This window comes from Cervus elaphus, chromosome 33, assembly GCF_910594005.1.
Source record: "Cervus elaphus chromosome 33, mCerEla1.1, whole genome shotgun sequence".
NCBI lineage: Eukaryota > Metazoa > Chordata > Mammalia > Artiodactyla > Cervidae > Cervus > Cervus elaphus.
This window is the reverse complement of record NC_057847.1, coordinates 19430358-19451214: the sequence shown is the minus strand read 5'-3', so window position 1 is coordinate 19451214 and position 20857 is coordinate 19430358. Positions and strand designations below refer to the sequence as shown.

Sequence of the window (20857 nt, the reverse complement as noted above, 5' to 3'; positions counted from 1 at the left end):
TGAAGGAGGTCAGTCCTGAATATTCATTGGAAGCACTGATGATGAAGCTGAAGCTCCAGTACTTTGGCTACCTAATGCAAAGAGCTGACTCATTGGAAAAGACCCTGATGCTAGGAAAGACTGAAGGCAGAAAGAGATGACAAAGGATGAGATGGTTGGATGGCATCACTGACTCAATGGACATGAGTTTGAGCAAGCTGTGGGAGATGGTGAAGGACAGGAAGGCCTGGCGTGCTGCAGTCCATGGGGTCTCAAAGAGTCGAATGTGGTTGAGTGACTACATAGCAACTCCTAAGTAGACCAGAAACCTTACTCTTAATAGTATATAAAATAGTGTCGTTAAGTTTACTTTTTGAAAATATTTTCATTTTTGTTAGTATTTTATTTATAAATAACTACAATTTGTACGGTATCATTGTGTTGATCTGCGTTACCAAGGATGTTCCCAATTTTTACCCCTGATAGTTGATGTTAAATTGTGTTCAGCCTTGTTGGGCAAGATAACTTCAATAGATTCCTTCAGTATTTATTGTGAAAACAGATATAATTGCCTGGAATGTATACATTTAAAGATTATTAAAGTTATCTAAGAGGTACCATTAATCGTAGTTGTTAAATGCCACTAATCACTTTTTTCTGGTTTTAAGTGACTGACATGCTATGTTACTGAACTTGTCTCAGAAATGATAGAAATATAGGGTCATTATATTAAATTAATTCTGAATTTGAATCGTATTATTGTCTGTTATAATCTTCCAGAGTCACATCTACATACAGAGTCACACCTACTAAGTTATCAGTAAACGATTACTTTAGTGGCAATCTGTTAGATTTTCTCTTAATAATAAAGAGAAAAAAAAGAAATATCAAGTTTACAATTTGTCTTCTGTAAATAACTCTAAAGTCAGTGTACAGCTCTTCTTTATTTTTAAAACTCTAAGATATTTTCAGTAGAGCGGGAAATGGATTAACGAACGTTGTAATTAACTTGTAATCAAATTTTTTGTAAAGTGTATAAAAATTATTTTTAATATTCAAAACTGTTAAAATTTAAATAATGCCAGGAAGTCATTTTATTTTATGTAGAGGATCAACCGAGTAGTTAATAAAATTATAGAACCGCAAGAGACTTTTGCCATAGGATCAAGTGTGTTGGTATAATGAATAGTTTTAATTAAAACGGCAGAAAAACTGAAATAGCAAACTCAAATTCTTTGTGAGATTTAGTCAAAAATTGTGAGTAATAATTTGAGGCTAATACTTTAGACGTTTTCATAGAAGCAGAAAGACAAGTTTTTAAGGATAGCAAATGTAGATAGTGTACTCTATAGATTGTTTTGGCAATCTCTTATAAACTGATTTTATTTAAGACTACATAGAATAAACCAAAGTAACTTCTTCAGTTAAGTTCTGTGAAAAGACACCTGTGGGCTCTCATCGGGAATTTTTGTTTCTGGTACTTTCTCTGTCTTGTTTGTCTGAAGATAAGAAAGAGGCACTATGTGGTATTTTCTGTGAGGTGGATATTGGATCTTTCAACCGTTGTTTGATAATCCTGGGGAAATGCCCTCCAAAAGTTGAGAAAAGAGAAAGAAATGGGGGTAAAGCTGCATATCAAAGGGGTAAAGTGGGATAGATTTGTGTTTAGTAAGCCATTAATGTAAATGTTTGTGTATGAAATTTGTTTCATCATCACTTCAGGTAAATAACATTACCTTGACTGGACTGCCTATATCTTCTTTTGTGTTGATCAGTCTGGTTATGTTTAATTAAATCTTTGGCAGTACTAGGATTGGACCTGTTGTATCTATCAATAAACTGTCACTGAACTTGTGTTTGATATTGATTGAAATTAATGTCCAACTTGAGTCTGTTGACCATGTAACATTTTGTATAATTTCTGTGGTTATTATAAACATAAACTTGATAACTAGTTACCTAGGAAATTGTGTTTTAAATGTTTTCATTTGGGTTTTACTAACCAGTCAGAGGGACTTCCCAGGTGGAACTAGTGGTAAAGAACCTGCCTGCCAATGCAGGAGACACAGGAGACACAGGAGTCTCAGATTCCATCCCTGGGCTGGTAAGATCCCCTGGAAGAGGGCTTGGCAACCTACTTCAGTATTCTTGCTCAGACAAGCCCATGGGCAGAGGAGCCTAGTGGACTAGAGTCCATAGAGTCACAAAGAGTCAGATACGACTGGAGCAACTTAGCACACATGCACACAACCAGTCAGAAATCTGTCGTTGATGAAATCTTTCATTGTTTTTATTAAAACTTTATTCAGAATTTCTTAGGTAATCTGTACTCCTTTAAATGTTAACTGCAAACTTTGAAATTAAAGATCATATATTTTTATGTCATATTAATTTCAAATTTATAGCAAATATACACGTGTGTATATTTACATATGTGCATGCATATACAAATTAAATCTTAGTATGTAAGATGGACTGCAACAAAAAGTGTAGGCAAGTTTTATAGTAACAGTATCTTGCTTTTTGCTTCTCTGGTTAAGATGTTAGTATATGCTTCATGGCTAGCCAAACCTCTTATTTGAAATGATAGTCATGGTTAACCATGATTTAAAATACCAAATAAATTTGAAAATAGAACTATTCGACCCATTAAATGAAAAGATCTTACCAGGAATTCCTAGATGTAAAACCATTTAATTCTGAGATTTGACTTTTATGGGTAGACTTAAAAAGTTTTGTCATTGAAACATTATGTAGGGCACACTTTTTTTTAAGGTATGGGAGGGGGAAGTGTTATATAATTATGAGATGAAAGGCAAGTTTTAGCATATTGTATGTTTTAAAGGCTTTCAGAGTGACTTAAAAGCCCCAATTCTCTCCTAGTATCCCTTTTTAAATAAATTATTGCAGCTGAATGTACTTCAGCTAGGTTTTGGTTGCAGTTTCCTTCTCTAACATTGCTGTAGCTCTGCTTTCCTGGTCATCTGTTTCTGCAGAAAAAGTGTACTCTTCTATTTTGCTTGTTTAAGGATGCTGTAATTGAGTATTCATACACATAATACATGGGAAAAAGTTTCCCCTTACTCTGAGATTTTAAAAAATTACTCCCTTACTGCCTTAAAAATACAGGTTCTCTGTATATTCCTAAAAACAGTATGAGTGCTCAGTCGCTTCAGTCATGTCCGGCTCTTTGCAACCCTGTCCACTGTAGCCTGTCAGGCTCCTCTGTCTGTGGGATTCTCCAGGCAAGAATACAGCCATTCCCTTCTCCAGGGAGTCTTCCCCATCCAGGGATCAAACGCAGGTCTCCTGCATTACAGGCAGATTCTCTACCGCTGAGCCATATCTTTTGCTTATTTTTGAGCATTATATTTTCTTCCTGTTCAGCCACTTAAGTCGTATCTAACCCTTTGTGACCCATGGATTGCAGCACACCAAGCTTCCTTGTCCTTCACTGTCTCCCAGAGTTTGCTCACATTCACATCCATTGAGTCCGTGAGGAGATCCAACCATCTGAACCTCTGTTGCCTCATTTTGGTTATGTACTTGGTGCCACAATGTGATTCAGTTCAGTTCAGTCGCTCGGTTGTTCCGACTCTTTGCGACCCCATGGACTGCAGCACGCTAGGCCTCCCTGTCCGTCACCAACTCCCGGAGTTTACTCAAACTCATGTCCATCGAGTTGGTGATGCCATCCACCCATCTCATCCTCTGTCGTCCCCTTCTCCTCCCACCTTCTATCTTTCCCAGCATCAGAGTCTTTTCAAACAAGTCAGCTCTTTGCATCAGGTGGCCAAAGTATTGGAGTTTCAGCTTCAACATTAGTCCTTCCAATAAACACTCAGGACTGATCTCTTTAAGGATGGACTGGTTGGATCTCCTTACAGTCCAAGGGACACTCAAGAGTCTTCTCCATCACCACAGTTCAAAAGCATCAATTCTTCGGTGCTCAGCTTTCCTTATAGTCCCAACTCTCACATCCATACATGACTATTGCAAAAACAATAGCCTTGACTAGATGGACCTTTGTTGGCAAAGTAATGTCTCTGCTTTTTAATATGCTGTCTAGGTTGGTCATAACGTTCCTTCCAAGCAGTAAATGTGTTTTAATTTCATGGCTGCAGTCACAATCTGCAGTGATTTTGGAGCCCAAAAAATAAAGTCAGCCACTGTTTCCACTGTTTCCCCATCTATTTGCCATCAAGTGATGGGACTGGATGCCATGATCTTAGTTTTCTGAATGTTGAGCTTTAAGCCAACTTTTTCACTCTCCTCTTTCACTTTCGTCAAGAGGCTCTTTAGTTCTTCTTCACTTTCTGCCATAAAGGTGGTGTCATCTGCATATGTGAGGTAATTGATATTTCTCCCAGCAATCTTGATTCCAGCTTTGTGCTTCTTCCAGCCCAGCATTTCTTGTGATGTACTCTGCATATGAGTTAAATAAGCAGGGTGACAATATGCAGCCTTGACGTACTCCTTTTCCTATTTGGAACCTGTTGTTCCATGTCCAGTTCTAACTGTTGCTGCCTGATCATGAGGCAGGTCAGGTGGTCTGGTATTCCCATCTCTTCAAGAATTTTTCAGTTTCTTGTGATCCACACAGTCAAAGGCTTTGGCATAGTCAATAAAGCAGAAATAGATGTTTTTCTGGAACTCTCTTTCTTTTTCAATGATCCAATGGATGTTAGAAATTTATCTCTGGTTCCTCTGCCTTTTCTAAAACCAACTTGAATATCTGGTAGTTCATGGTTCACGTATTGTTGAATCCTGGCTTGGAGAATTTTGAACATTACTTTACTAGCGTGTGAGATGAGTGCAATTGTGTGGTAGTTTGAGCATTCTTTGGCATTGCCTTTCTTTGGGATTGGAATGAAAACTGACCTTTTCCAGTCCTGTGGCCACTGCTGAGTTTTCCAAATTTGCTGGCATATTGAGTGCAGCACTTTCACAGCGTCATCTTTTAGGATTTGAAATAGCTCAACTGAAATTCCATTACCTCCACTAGCTTTTTTCACGGTGATGCTTCCTAAGGCCCACTTGAGTTCACATTCCAGGATGTCTGGCTCTAGGTGAGTGATCACACCATCATGATTATCCTGGGTCGTGAAAATCTTTTTGTACAGTTCTCTGTGTATTCTTGCCACCTCTTCTTAACATCTTCTGTTTCTGTTAGGTCCATACCATTTCTGTCCTATATTGAGCCCATCTTTGCATGAAATGTTCCCTTGGTCTCTGATTTTCTTGAAGAGATCTCTAGTCTTTCCCATTCTATTGTTTTCCTCTATTTCTTTGCACTGAACACTGTGTACTAAGGAAGGCTTTCTTAACTCTCCCTGCTATTCTTTGGAACTCTCCATTCTAATGGGAATATCTTTTCTTTTCTGCTTTGCTTTTCGCTTCTCTTCTTTTTATGGCTATTTGTAAGGCCTCCTCAGACAGCCATTTTGCTTTTTTACATTTCTTTTTCTTGGGGATGGTCTTGATTCCTGTCTCCTGTACAATGTCATGAACCTCTGTCCATAGTTCATCAGGCACTCTGTCTATCAGATCTAGTCCCTTAAATCTATTTCTCACTTCCACTTTATATCCTAAGGGATTTGATTTAGGTCATACCTGAATGGTCTAGTGGTTTTCCCTGCTTTCTTCAATTTAAGTCCGATTAGACTTCTACAATGTTCTGTTTTTGTTTTGTTGATATTTTGAAAAAAAATTTTACTGTGATATAATTGAAGGTTAGCATACTAGTTTTGGGTGTATAACAGTGATTTGATTTATATTTTTATATATATATTATGAAATGATCACTACAATAAGTCTAGTTAACATCTGTAACTACACATACTTAAAATTTTTTTTCTCCTGATGATAACTCTTAAGATTCACTGTCTCAGCAACTTTTAAATATAAAATACAGTATGACTATAGTCAACATGCTATGCATTAAATATAACTGAAAGTTTGAATTTATTGACTACTTTCAACCATTTAGCCCAGTCTCCATCCCTTCTGCCTCCAGCAACAACCAATCTGTTCTCTGTATCTTTTTTTTTTTTCAAATTTTACCTGTGAGATCATTCAGTGTTTGTCGTTCTGTGTCTGACTTACTTCGCTTGCCACCTTCAAGTTCCCTCCATTGCAAAATTGCATTCTTGTCTATGGCTGAGTAGTAGTCCATTATATTTATATGCCATGTTTCTTTGTCTGCTTACCCATCAGTGGACATTTAGGGTGCTTCCATATCTTGGTTACTGTAAATAATGCTGCAGTGTACATGGTGGTGCATATATCTTGCTGAGTTAGTATTTTCACTTCCTTCATATAAATATCCGGGAGTGGAAATGCTGGATCACATGGTAGTTCTATTTTTAAATTTTTGAGGGACTGCCATACTGGTTTCTGTAGTTGCTGCCCCAATTTGCTTTGCCTTCAGTGGTGCCTAAGTCTTCCTCTTTCTTTATGTCCATGCCAACAATTGTTACCCCTTGTCTTATTGACGGTAGACGTTCTGACAGGTGTGTGGTGATAGCTTATTGTGGTTTTGAATTGCGTTTCTCTGATGATTGGTGTGCACTTTTTCATGTATCTGTTTGCCACGTATATGACTTCTTTGGGAAAATGTTTACTTAGATGCTTTGCCCATATTTAAATCATGTTTATTTTGGCTATTGAATCATATGTGTTCTAAAATATATTTTGGATAGGAACCTTTGTCAGATATGTGATTGGAGAATATTTATCCCATTCTGTAGGTTGCCTTTTTGTTTTGCTGATGGTTCTTTGTGCAGAACTCCCTGTCGGTTTGATGTAGTCCTACTTGTTTCCTTTTGCTTTTGATGTAAATCCACTTGTTTGTTTTTGCCTTTGGTGATCCACGTCAAGGAAGCTTCTTGCCTATATTTTCTTCTGGGCTTTTTATGGTTCAAGGTCTTCTGTTAAGTCTTTAATCCATTTTGAGTTGATTTTTGTATTTAGTGTAAGATAGTGGTCCAGTTGCATTCTTTCGCATGGAACTGTCCAGTTTCCCATCACCATTTTGAACAGACTGTCCTTTCCCCATGACTCCTGTGTTGCATGTTAAATGACCATATACATATGGGCTTATTTCTGGCTCCCTGTTCTGATCCATTTATTTTATGTGTCTGTGTTTTTATGACATTGCCATCCTGGTTTAACTACTGTAGTTTAGTAATAAAGTTTGAAATCAGGAAGTGTGATGACTCCAGCTTTCTTTTTCTTTCTCAAGAGTGTTTTGGCTATTCAGGGTCTTTTGTGGTTACATAACAAATCTTAGGATTGTTCTGTTTCTGTGAAAAATGTCACTGGAATTTTGGAAGGAATTGTGTGGAATCTTTACATTGCTTTGGACTATATGTGCTTTTAAACTATTAATTTTCCATCTGTGAGCACAGAATACCTTTCTGTTTATTTCTTCAATTGACTTCATTAGTGTTATAGATTTCATTGTACAAGTCTTCACCTCCTTAGATAGTTGTTAGGTATTTTATGCTTTTTGGTGCAATTTTAAATTGAATTTTTAAAAATGTCCTTTTCCTGATAATATATAGAAATGAAACTTTTCTATTAGCCATTATTTCTTCAAAAAAGTTTTCTGTCCCTTTGTCTCTCTCTCCCTTCTGGACCCCTGTGATATTTATATCTCCTCTTGATTATCTTTGATTATCTCCTGTAAGTCCCATAAGCTACTCTCACTCTTTTATATTCTTTTTTTTTTTCTTTCTGCTGCTCTGATTGGATGGGTTTCACTGCTTCCTTTTGAGGTTACTCATCCTCCTCCTTCATTTACTCTGTTGTTGAAACCCATCTATTGTATTTTTCAGTTCAGTTGTATTCTTCAGCTCTGTGATTTCTGGTCACAAACCTCAGAATCTTCCAAGCCAGGCTTCAACAGTACATGAACCAAGAACTTTCAGATGTACAGACTGGATTTAGAAAAGGCAGAGGAACCAGAGGTCAAATTGTGAACATCTGTTGGATCATTGAAAAAGCAAGAGAATTCCATAAAAACATCTGCTTCTGCTTCATTGACTACACTAAAGCCTTTTACTGTGTGGATCACATTGAACTGTGGAAAATTCTTAAAGAGATGGGAATACCAGACCACCTGATCTGCCTCCTGTGAAACCTGTGTGCAGGGCAAGAAGCAACAGTTAGAACTGAACATGGAACAACAGACTGATTTCACATTGGAAAAGGAGCATGTCAGGGCTGTATATTGTCACCCTGCTTATTTAACTTATATGCAGAGCACATGCAAAATGGCAGGCTGGTTGAAGCACAAGCTGGAATCAAGATTGCCAGGAAAAATATCAATAACCTCAGATATGCAGATGGCAGAAAAAGAAGAGGAACTGAAGAGCCTCTTGATGAAGGTGAAAGAGGAGAATGAAAAAGCTGGCTTGAAATTCAGCATTCCAACAACGAAGATCATGGCATCTGGTCCCATCACTTCATGGCAATAGATGGGGGAACAATGGAAACAGTGACAGACTTTATTTTCTTGGACTCCAAAATCACTGCAGGTAGTGACTGCAGCCATGAAATTAAAAGACGCTTACTCCTTGGAAGGAAAACTATGACAAACTTGGTGTATTAAAAAGCAGAAATATTACTTTGCCTACACAGGTTCGTATAGTCAAAACTATGGCTTTTCCAGTAGTTCTGTATGGATGTGAGAGTTGAACCGTAAAAAAGGCTGAATACCGAAGAATTGATACCTTCGAACTGTGGTGCTGGAGAAGACGCGTGAGAGTCCCTGTCCAGCAAGGAGATCAAGGAAATCAAACCAGTCAGTCCTAAAGGAACTCTACTCTGAATATTCATTGGAAGTACTGAAACTGAAGCTGAAGCTTCAGTACTTTGGCCACGTGCTTGGAAGAGCTGACTCATTGGAAGAGACCCTGATGCTAGAAAAGATTGAGGGCAGGAGGAGAATGGGGTGACAGATGATGAGATGATTGGATGGCATCACTGACTCGATGGACAGGAGTTTGAGCAAGCTCCGGGAGCTGGTGATAGACAGGGAAGCCTGGTGTGCTACAGTCGATAGAGTCACAGAGTCAGATACAGCTGAGTGGCTGAACTGCAAATTGATTTCTGCATGGTATTTTCTTATATTTTCTATCTCTGTTGAAATTCCTACTTTGTTTATAAATTGTTCTGACCTCCATGAGCATCTTTATGTGAGCTATTTTGAACTCTTTATCAGGTAAATCAGTTACCTCTGTTTCATTAAGGTCTTTTTCTGACATTTTATCTTATTTTTCTGTTTGGAATATATTCCTTTGTTTCTTCATTTTCCTTGACTTTGTGTTGGTTTTCTATGCTTTAGATTATTCAGCCATCTGTTAAAGGAGCAGTGACCTAGTGTAGTAGATAAACTTTATTGTTTATTGTTAAACTCTCCCATACCTCTTAGTTGTCTTTTAAGCCTTGAGACAGTACTGGCCAGCCTCCTTTGTTCTTAGTTGCTCCAAGTAATTCAGGGTATGTCAGTGTCTCAAAAGGAAGGCTCTTAATCAGCACCTCAGTCAGTTCAGTTGCTCAGTCGTGTCTGACTCTTTGTGACCCCATGGACTGCAGCACATCAGGCTTCCCTGTCCATCCCCAACTCCCAGAGCTCGCTCAGACTCATGTCCATCGAGTCAGTGATGCCATCCAACCATCTCATCCTCTGTCATCACCTTCCCCTGCCTTCAATCTTGCCCAGCCTCAGGGTCTTTTCCAGTGAGTCAGTTCTTCGCATCAGGTGGCCCAAGTATTGGAGTTTCAGCTTCAGCATCAGTCCTTCAAGTGAATATTCAGGACTGATTTCCGTTAGGATTGACTGGTTTGATCTCCTTGCAGTCCAAGGGTCTCTCAAGAGTCTTCTCCAACACCACAGTTCAAGGACGTCAGTTTTTCGGCACTCAGCTTTCTTTATATAGTCCAACTCTCACATTCATACATGACTACTGGAAGAACCATAGCTTTGACTAAATGAACTTTTGTTGGCAAAGTAATGTCTCTGCTTTTTAATATGCTGTCTAGGTTGGCATAGCTTTTCTTCCAAGGAGCAAGTGTCTTCTAATTTCATGGCTGCAGTCACCATCTGCAGAGATTTTGGAGCCCCGGAAAACAGCCTCTCACTACTTCCATTGTTTCCCCATCTGTTTGCCATGAAGTGATGGGACTGGATGCCATGATCTTAGTTTTTTGAGTGTTGAGTTTTAAGCCAGAGTTTTCACTGTCCTCTTTTACCTTCAAGAGGCTCTTTAGTTCCTCTTCTCTTTCTGCCATAGGGTGATGTCATCTGCATAGCTGAGGTTATTGATATTTCTCCCGGCAATCTTGATTCCAGCTTGTGCTTTATCCAGCCTGGCATTTCTCATAATGTGCTCCGCATATAAGTTAAATAAGCAGGTTGAATCAGCACCTAGGTACACCTGTCTCTTAGGTACAGGCCTTAAATGTTACCATCTGAGAGTGAAACTCGTTTTTCTCTTAAATCACATGTCAAGATTTATTTGAGTCGTGGCATGTAGTTATAGTTCATTAAATGTCAGTCTTACATACTATTTCATTATGTGAAAATACCTTCATGGGCTTCCCAGGTGGTGCTAATGGTTAAGAACCTGCCTGCCAGTTCAGGAGACACAAGAGACGTTGATTTGATCCCTGGGTGGGAAGATCCCCAGAGGAGAGCATGGTGACCCCACTCCAGTATTCTTGCCTGGAGAAGCCTGGCGGGCTGCAGTCTATAGGGTCTCAAAGAGTCAGACACTACTGAAGCACCCTAGGACGCACACATGCACCTTGATATTCTGCTAGTAATAGGGAGCGTTGGGTGTTCAGTGTTTGTTTTGTCATGAACACTTTTAATTCGGTGATTATTTAACTTGTGTTCTGGTATGTGTGAGTAAATTCTTTATGTATGTGTATAGGAGTGGAATTAGGATGACAGTGTATGTGTGTGTTCGTCTGTAGCAAGATAATGCTAAATTGGTCATGCACCATTATATACTGGTTCCATCAGCGCAGTGCTGTAATTCTGTTTGCTGTGTATGCTTATCAGTACTGACACTTTGCAGAGTTTTTGATTTTTTTTTCCTAGTTCATTTGTATCATTCTCTTGTATCATTAGAACTTTTTATATCATGGTTAGGAACTGTCTGCCTCGTATAATATCGTAAATATACTATCAGTATTTTATTTTTAAAGGCTTATCTTTGGTATTTATTTTAAATCTGTTTGGAGTTGGTTTTTTGTATAGTGTAAGTCCTTAGTCCCGTTGCATTTCCCCCCATGTGGGTGACTGTTCTCGTTCCATTTATTGAATAACCTCTCCATGGATTGGAGTGCCGCCTGTCGTTTCACGACTCTCTGCGTGGTTCCACGCTGAGGTTTTCCGTCTCTGCGCAGATACTGCATGGTGCTGTTTGAACTGCGCGGTGCTAAGTCACTTCAGTCCTCTCTGACTCTTGGCAAACCCGTGGACTGCAGCCTGCCAGGCAAGAGTGCTGGAGTGGGTTGCCGTGCCCTCCCCCCGGGGATCTTCCCGACCCAGGGTTCCAGCCACATCTCCTGTGTCTCCTGCATGGGCAGGCGGGTTCTTTACCAGTAGTGTTACCTGGGAAGCCCCACGGTTTTAACTACTAAAATTCTAATGAATCTATCTGGTGTGGCAAGAATCTATACCTTCTTCATCAGGAGCTGTTGACTGATCCATGTAATTTGAGAATCTGCTTATCAAATTCTTGAAAAATTCTCTTTGTGGTCTTGATTGGAATTTTGTTGAATCTGTCAAATTAGAAGTGAATTCTTAAAATGTTGACTCTCTTTGTCCATTAATATATACACTGCTCCATTAATTTAGAACTTATTTGATTTCTGTTATGTTTCAGAATTTGGTCCATGTAAGTATTGTACATCTTTTGGTAGCTTTATTTCTAAGTGTTTAGTATTTTTAATATTATAAATTATATCATCTAAACATTTCAATTTGTTCTCGTTCTTCAATTTAGAAATTAAGTTGATTTTTTTTCTGTTCTTGTATTTAGTAACCTTACCTAAACTCTTTTTATCAAATCTAATAATTTGCTTCTATATTTTTTAAGCTTTGTATGAATTCATTTTTATTATCTCTAAAGGATGATTTTCTTTCTTTTTTAAAAAAATTCCCTTTCCTTTTAGTTCTTTATCTCACTGTAATATCCACTAGGTCATATGTGGGTTTCCTGTCTTTATCGAGACTTTGAGGTGTTGCACATTTTCCTCTTTAAAAATGGCATTGAGCTGTATGTATAAATATGTAATTATGACTGATTCACATTGTATCACAATACCAACACAACACTGTGTGGCAGTTTTCCTCCAATTAAAAAATTAAAAAATGATGTTTGATGTGTAGGTTTGAAAGATTGCTGTTGATCATATCAGTTAATGAAATCCTGTTTTCTAATTTTCTAAGATGATATTTTTGTTGTTTGTGGTGTTCTTATGTAAACTCATTTGGTATTAAAATTTCCATCAAATGTTTATCTGCTTTATGCTTCAAAAGAAGTTGTGTTTTTTCTCTAATCTGTTAATATGAGAAATTGCATTTGTATAATTTTCTAATGTCACACTAGCTTTGCATTCCCAACTTGGTCATGATATAAACTTTTGGAGATTGTTTGTTATTAGGAGTTTTGCATCTATGTTCATTGATGAGATTACCTTTTAACTTTTTTTTTTTAATTCTGCTTTATTAGCCTATTTTTTAATATCAGGTTTATATTGGCCTCAGAAGAAAATTTTTGGTTCTTTAAAAAGTTTTAAAGTTGGAGTGATACTCTACTCATAATTGAATAAACTCTTCTGTAAAGCAATATTTGGACCTTGTAGTTTTATATTTGGAGTGGCTTGGCATAACAGAAAGGTGGAGATTAGCTACCAGTTCACTTCCTGTATTCTCATAGTCTGCTTTTTTTGATAAGTTCTGTTTTTCTAGGAGCAAGACCATTTGTCTTTAAGTTTTTTTTTTTTTCATGTTTATTGTTTGTGCCCTTTTTTCAGTCTCGTCAGAGGTGTTTATATTTTGCTAGTCTTATCCAAAACTTTTTATTTTTCCCAAATTATTTGTTTATTGTCTGCATCAGGTGTTAGTGGTGGCAAGCCAGGGAATTCCCTGAAGCAATTATCCTTATAGCTTTTGGGTTTTGTCTTTTAAAAATACCTTATTTTTCTGTGTGTGTGTGAGAGAGAGAAAATTCAGTTTGACGATCTCTGAAAAGTAATTCATTTATACTGATTGAATTGGGGTTTGTTTCTACCGTTTACTTAGGACTTCCCGTTTTTCTATCCTTTTCTGTCCCTGTCTCAGTATTACCTCTTGTACTTCTTTCTCCCTTTTTAAATTTATTGAAGGTTTTTTTTTTACAGGCTTATTAGTTTCTCTTTTTCTTCATCAGTTCAGTTCAGTTGCTCAGTCGTGTCCTACTCTGCAACCCCATGGACTGCAGCTCCCCCTCAGGGAGCCTTCAATCTTTCCCAGCATCAGGGTCTTTTCCAGTGTGTCGGTTTTCCTCATATTTTTCCTCTTTATCTGTTTTTGGAAGACACACACATTATTTTCTTATGGTTCCCTTGAAACTTTATCATGTATACTTAAAAAAGTAGACCCCTTCTCATATAGTACAAGGATTGTGGAACATTTTAACCCCTATCAGCTCCTTTTCAGATTTGAAATGGTTCCAGACTTATAGATTTTTAAAACTCCATTGTTTCTAACTCATTTGCCAGGCTCACAAATGCCACTTAGCAAATGCCCTGTCACCTGTGCTTGTCATCCAAGAGTTACTTTCTGCAGTGGGAAACCTGCTCCAGGGAAGGGAGTCCATCAGCAAAATCTGGAAACCCAAAGTTGCTGATGATCAGCCTCCTGAGGCTTTTCTTCTCTGAAGAAGCAGAAGCTTCCAGTGCCGCTTCGAGCGTATACCTTGTCCAGTTTTCCTTGGGAGACATCTCTGACAAAATGAACTCTCCTATTGAAGTATATCTTACAAAAGCTAAAGCAAACCTCATTTCAAAGGAAAAGAAAAATAGAACATGACCCTACTTATTCATCTAGTAGCAATTGTATGAAATAACATATTAAACATGAATTTTTAATTGGTGACATTTATTTCTCTGCAGAGTCAGCTTCTGCTATCTGATAAAGATTATATTATTCTTTCATATCTAGAGACTACAGAAAAAACCATTTAACTAACTTATTCAAATGACCCCTAACAAAGGAAATCACTGTAACATAGATAATATAAATAGGATAATGACATTCCAAAAAATATTGGAGGGGGAATCATTTTCTGTTTTTGAATATGTTCTCTGCATCTGAGAATTTTCTCATTTCTGTGCATTTCTTTATTAACACTGTCAATCTTCTTTACCTGGTGTTTCTTTTTCAGTCTCTGAAAATGTGAAAGAAAAAATTTCAAGTGTATCACCATAATCTGAACATGCAAAGGAAACGAGATTGAAACCATATAATTTTTAAGTCTGCTTCCTTATATTCAAGGGAAATAGATGGAGAAACAATGGAAATAGTGTCAGACTTTATTTTTTTGGGCTCCAGAATCACTGCAGATGGTGACTGCAGCCATGAAATTAAAAGACGCTTACTCCTTGGAAGGAAAGTTATGACCAACCTAGACAGCATATTAAAAAGCAGAGACATTACTTTGCCAACAAAGATCCGTCTAGTCAAGGCTATGGTTTTTCCAGTGGTCACATGGATGTGAGAGTTGGACTGTGAAGAAAGCTGAGGGCCAAAGAGTTGATGCTTTTGAACTGTGGTGCTGGAGAAGACTCTTGAGAGTCCCTTGGACTGCAGGGAGATCCAACCAGTCCATCCTAAAGGAGATCAGTCCTGGGTGTTCATTGGAAGGACTGATGTTGAAGCTGAAACTCCAATACTTTGACCACCTGATGCGAAGAGTTGACTCATTGGAAAAGACCCTGATGCTGGCAGGAGGAGAAGGGGATGACAGAGGATGAGATGGCTGGATGGCATCACTGACTCGATGGACATGGCTTTGGGTAGTCCCCAGGAGCTGGTGATGGACAGGGAGGCCTGGCGTGCTGCAATTCATGGGGTCGCAAAGAGTCGGACATGACTGAGCTACTGAACTGAACTGAACTGAACTTATTCTCAACTATGATTCAGAAACACTATAATTTATAGGCAAATGTTTCACGTAATTTTAGGATTATCTAACACTACCGGAAATCTCTTGGAGGTAGCATGTCTCAAATTTTATTTTTTTTATTTTATGCCCTTTTTTTATTTTATTTATTTTATGCCCTTCTCAAATTTTAGTATGTATTAGAACTGTATTTCATTTTTATTCATGTTGAAGTTTCAAAGCAGATAGTGAGAGGGACAAAATGTGGCTTTTAACTGGTGAAATGATTTTAGTAATAGAAACACAACTTTATCATTGTCATGGAAATTTTACTAAACTTAAAGGATGTATAGTAATACCTGGTTTGAGATTTGTCATTTATGAAAGGTAGAGAAAGGGGTCGGAAGGAAGACACTAGTATAAATAAATTCTATTTAGATAAATGACAAAATCGTGACTTAGTATTCCGAACTTTTAATTTGTGTTTATTAGAGCAAAAGAGCTATTTCATTTCAGTATTTGTGTGTATATTATTTCAGGGACAAAACTGTTTTCAGGAGTGAAAAGTGAAGCTGGCAAGTGAAAAATTTCTAAGATACCTGCTATTCTGTGATTTGTATGATGTAAGGAGATATATATATATATGGAGATAGACATAGATTGTTGTTCAGTCTCTCAGTCATGTACAACTCTCTCTGACCATATGGTTTGCAGCAAGCCAAACTTCCTTGTTCTTCACCATCTCTAGAGGTTGCTCAAATTCATGTCCATTGAGTCAGTGGTGCCATCCAACTGTTTCATCCTCTGTCGTCCCCTTCTCCTCCTGCCTTCAGTCTTTCCCAGCATCAGGGTCTTTTCTAATGGGTTGGTTCTTCACATCAGGTGGCCAGAATACTGAAACTTCAGCTTCATCATCAGTCCTTTCAGTGAATATTCAGGATTGATTTCCTTTAGGATTGACCGGTTTAGTCTGCACCATTGAAAAGCATAAATTATTAGGTGCTCAGCTTTCCTATTGGTCCAACTCTCACATAAATACATGACTACTGGAAAAACCATAGCTTTGACTAGGAGAACCTTTGTTGGCAAAGTAATGTCTCTGCTTTTTAATACGCTGTCTAGGTTTGTCATTGCTTTTCTTCCAAGGAGAAGCGTCTTTTAATTTCATGGCTGCAGTCACCATCTGCAGAGATTTTGGAGTCCAAAAAAATAAAATCTGTCACTGTTTCCGTTGTTTCCCCATCTATTTGCCATGAAGTGATGGGACCAGATGCCATGGTCTTATTAGTTTTTTGAATGTTGAGTTTTAAGCCAGAGTGAAACTCTCCTCATGCATCTTCATCAACAAGCTCTTACAGTTTTTCTTCACTTTCTGCCATAAGGGTGGTGTCATCTGTATATCTGAGGTTATTGATATTTCTCCCGACAGTCTTGATTCCAGCTTGTGGTTCATCCAGCACAGTATTTTGCATGATGTGCTCTTCACAGAAGTTAAATAAGCAGGGTGACAATATACAGCCTTGATGTACTCCTTTTCCTTTTTGGAACCAGTCTGTTGTTCCATGTCCGGTTCTAACTGTTGCTTCTTGACGCAGGTTTCACAGGAGGCAGATCAGGTGGTCTGGTATTCCTATCTCTTGAAGAATTTTTCCACAGTTTGTTGTGATCCACACAGTCAAAGGCTTTAGCGTAGCCAATGAAGCAAAAGCAGATGTTATTCTAGAATTATCTTGCTTTTTATATGATCAATTTGATGTTCACAATTTGATCTCTGGTTCCTCTGCCTTTTCCAAATCCAGCTTGAACATCTGAAAGTTCTCAGTTCACGTACTGTTGTTGAAGCCTAGCTTGGAGAATTTTGAGCATTACTTTGTTCCATGTGAAATGAGTACAATTGTGCAGTAGTTTGAGCATTTTTGTCATTGGGATGAAAACTGACCATTTCCAGTCCTGTGGCCACTTCTGAGTTTTCCAAATTTGCTGGCATATTGAGTGCAGCACTTTAACAGCATCATCTTTTCTATTTGAAATAGCTCAGCTAGAATTCCATCACCTCTTCTACCTTTAGCTTTATTCGTAGTGATGCTTCCTAAGGCCCACTTGACTTCACATTCCAAGATGTCTGGCTCTAGGTGAGTGATCACACCATCATGTTTATCTGAGTCCTTAACTCTAAGTCATTATGTCTTCTTTTTGTATAGTTCTTATATGTATTCTTGCCACCTTTTCTTAATATCTTCTGCTTTTAGGTCCATAGTATTTCTGTCCTTTATTGTGCCCCTTTTTGCATGAAATCTTGATATCTCTTAATTTTCTTAAAGCGATCTCTAGTCTTTCCCATTCTGTTGTTTTCCTGTATTTCTTTGCATTTATCACTGAGAAAGGCTTTCTTACCTCTTCTTGCTATTCTTTGAAACTCTGCATTCAGATGGGTATATCTTTCCTTTTCTCCTTTGCCTTTTGCTTCTCTTCTTTTCTCAGCTATTTGTAAGGCCTGCTCAGACAACCATTTTGCCGTCTTGCATTTCTTTACAACTTTAGGAACCTCTGTCCATATTTCTTCAGGCACTAGTCTATCAGATCTCATCTCTTGAATCCATTTGTCACTTCCACTGTGTAATTGTAAGGGATTTGATTTAGGTCACATAAGGAGATATATGCGTGTGTGTGTGTGTGTATATATATATATAATGATGTATATAAAATAACCTTACAAATATATCCTTATAAAAATGTGTTTTTGTGTATCTGTTATACACACACTGTCTCATAAAATATTCCTTTTCCTGGGGTATTATTTTTGCTGTTGCAATAGTTCTTAGAACAACTCATTTTTCTTTTTTATATGCAAGAATTGTCATCATCCTATTGATATTTTAAATATGTTTCTAAAGAGTATGAGTTCATTTAAAAATAGTTATTATTGTTAATGGAAGTTTTACTTTCATATGTTCCTAGGATTCTTGCAGTGACAGTGTGGGTCAAGGGACACATAATGGGAAATATATGTTTATAATGAGTTTTTTTTAATCCTTCAGTAGTCTTTAGATTCAGGATTTATTTAATGTGATGTTGAGCTGTGTAGGTATATATTAAAGTAAGTATATGTACTTATTTACACTTAAGTACAGATATATACTCTTTTTGGAGAAGGCAATGGCACCCCACTCCAGTACTCATGCCTGGAGAATTCCGGGGACGGGGGAGCCTGGTGGGCTGCCGTCTATGGGGTCGCACAGAGTTGGACACGACTGAAGCGACTTAGCAGCAGCATACACTCTTTTAAGTATGTATTTATAGCTGTCTACATGTGTAAGTCTCCAGTGTAATAGTTAATATCAATACAATACATTCCTTAAACTGCAGAGACATACTCTTCGTTTTCTTGAGTAGTATCTTTGAAGTACCAAATTTTTAATTAACATGGACAGGATGGAAGTATTGGATATGACTGGTACCATTTTAGACATTTTAATTTTCGCAAATAAAGAATGAAGTTTGAGGCCTCCCACTCCCTAATTCTAAGGCACTGTAGAAAGCGATAGTGATCAAGACAGTGTAGGGTTGGCGGAAGGACAGACATATGTATCAGTGGGACAGAATAGAGAGCCCCAGAAGCGATCAGCACAAAAACAGTCAATTGATTTTTGACAAATGTGCGAAGTCAGTTCAGTATGGGAAGGATTTCAACAGATGGTGCTAGAATAATTGCATGTCCATGTGCAAAATAATGAGCCTTGACCTCTGCCTCACATCATATATAAAAATTAACTCAAAGTGGGTCATGTCTGAATGTAAAGGCTAATGTAACAAAATTTCAAGAACAAAACATAAGAAATAGTTTTTATGACCTTAGGTTAAGCAGAGATTTCTTAGGCTGCAAAAAAGCATGAGGTAAAAGAACAAAAATGGGTAAATTGGACTTCATCAAAATAAAACAACTGAGAAAATGAAAAGTCAAGCCACAAATAGGGAGAAAATATTTGTTAAACCTATGTCTGATAAAAGATTTGTGTCCAGAACCTGTAAAGACTCTTAATTATATAAAAAAAGAAACCAGTGCAAAATGGGCAAAAGATTGAATGGACATATCACTTATAAAGCTGTATAAATTCCAGTGATGCTTTACATTATTAATCATGAAGGAGATGTGTTTTAAACATCACAGTGAGGTCCAGCTGCACACAGACTGGAATGGTTAAAATTTAAAAGTGTGTATACCAAGTATCAGGGAGGATGTGGAGTCATGGGAGCTGTCACACATTGCTGTTTGAAAGGCAGATTCGTGTATCCACTTGAGTAATAGTTTGGCAATTGGTTGTTATAAACATACACCTAAACCTGTATGCAGGTCAGGAAGCAACAGTTAGAACTGGACTTGGAACAACAGACTGGATCCACATAGGAAAAGGAGTATGTCAAGGCTGTGTATTGTCACCCTGATTATTTAACTTATATGCAGAGTACATCATGAGAGATGCTGGGCTGGGGGAAGCACAAGCTGGAATCAAGATTGCCAGGAGAAATATCAATAACCTCAAATATGCAGATGACACCACCCTTATGGCAGAAAGTGAAGAAGAATTAAAGAGCCTCTTGATGAAAGTGAAAGAGGAGAGTGAAAAAGTTGGCTTAAAGCTCAACATTCAGAAAACTAAGATCATGGCATCTGATCCCATCACTTCATGGCAAATAGATAGGGAAACAGTGGAAACAGTGGCTGACTTTATCTTTTTGGGCTCCAAAATCACTTCAGATGGCTCAGTCTTAGTACCTCAGAATGTGACCTTATTTAGAAATAGTCATTGCAGCCTAATACAAGGCGTCACTTGAGTCAGTTCAGTTCAGTTCAGTTGCTCAGTCGTGCCCGACTCTTTTCGACCCTGTGGACTGCAGCATGCCAGGCCTCCCTGTCCATCACCAACTCCCAGAGTTTGCTCAAACTCATGTCCGTCGAGTCGGTGATGCCATCCAGCCATCTCATCCTCTGTCGTCCCCTTCTCCTCCTGCCTCCAGTCCCTCCCAGCATCAGGGTCTTTTCCAATGAGTCAACTCTTCACATCAGGTGGCCAAAGTATTGGAGTTTCAGCTTCAGCATCAGTCCTTCCAATGAACACCCAGGACTGATTTCCTTTAGGATGGACTGGTTGGATCTCCTTGCAGTCCAAGGGACTCCCAAGAGTCTTCTCCATTACCACAGTTCAAAAGCATCAATTTTTTGGCACTCAGCTTTCTTCTCAGTCCAATACTCACATCCATACATGACCACTGGAAAAACCATAGCCTTGACCAGATGGACCTTTGTTGGCAAAGTAATGTCTCTGTTTTTTAAGATGCTGTCTAGGTTGGTTATAACTTTCCTTCCAAGAAGTAAGCGTCTTTTAATTTCATGGCTGCAGTCACCATCTACGGTGATTTTGGAGCCCCCCAAAATAAAGTCTGTCACTGTTTCCACTGTTTCCCCATCTATTTGCCATGAAGTGATGGGACCAGATGCCATGATCTTAGTTTCTGAATGCTGAGTTTTAAGGCAACTTTTTCACTCTCCTCTTTCATTTCCATCAAGAGGCTCTTTAGTTCTTCACTTTCTGCCCTATGGTGATGTCATCTGCATATTTGAGGTTATTGATATTTCTCCCGGCAATCTTGATTCCAGCTTGTGCTTCATCCAGCCCAGGATTTCTCATGATGTACTCTGCATAGAAGTTAAATAAGCA

At 38.1% G+C, this 20857-nt stretch overlaps 1 protein-coding gene across 5 annotated transcripts in view; it reads left to right on the top strand.

The window, feature by feature from the left end:
* The window catches only part of UBE2E3 (ubiquitin conjugating enzyme E2 E3), a 91877-nt gene that overhangs the window by 43371 nt on the left and 27649 nt on the right, over positions 1-20857 (top strand). The gene's annotated exons all lie outside the window — the stretch shown is intronic.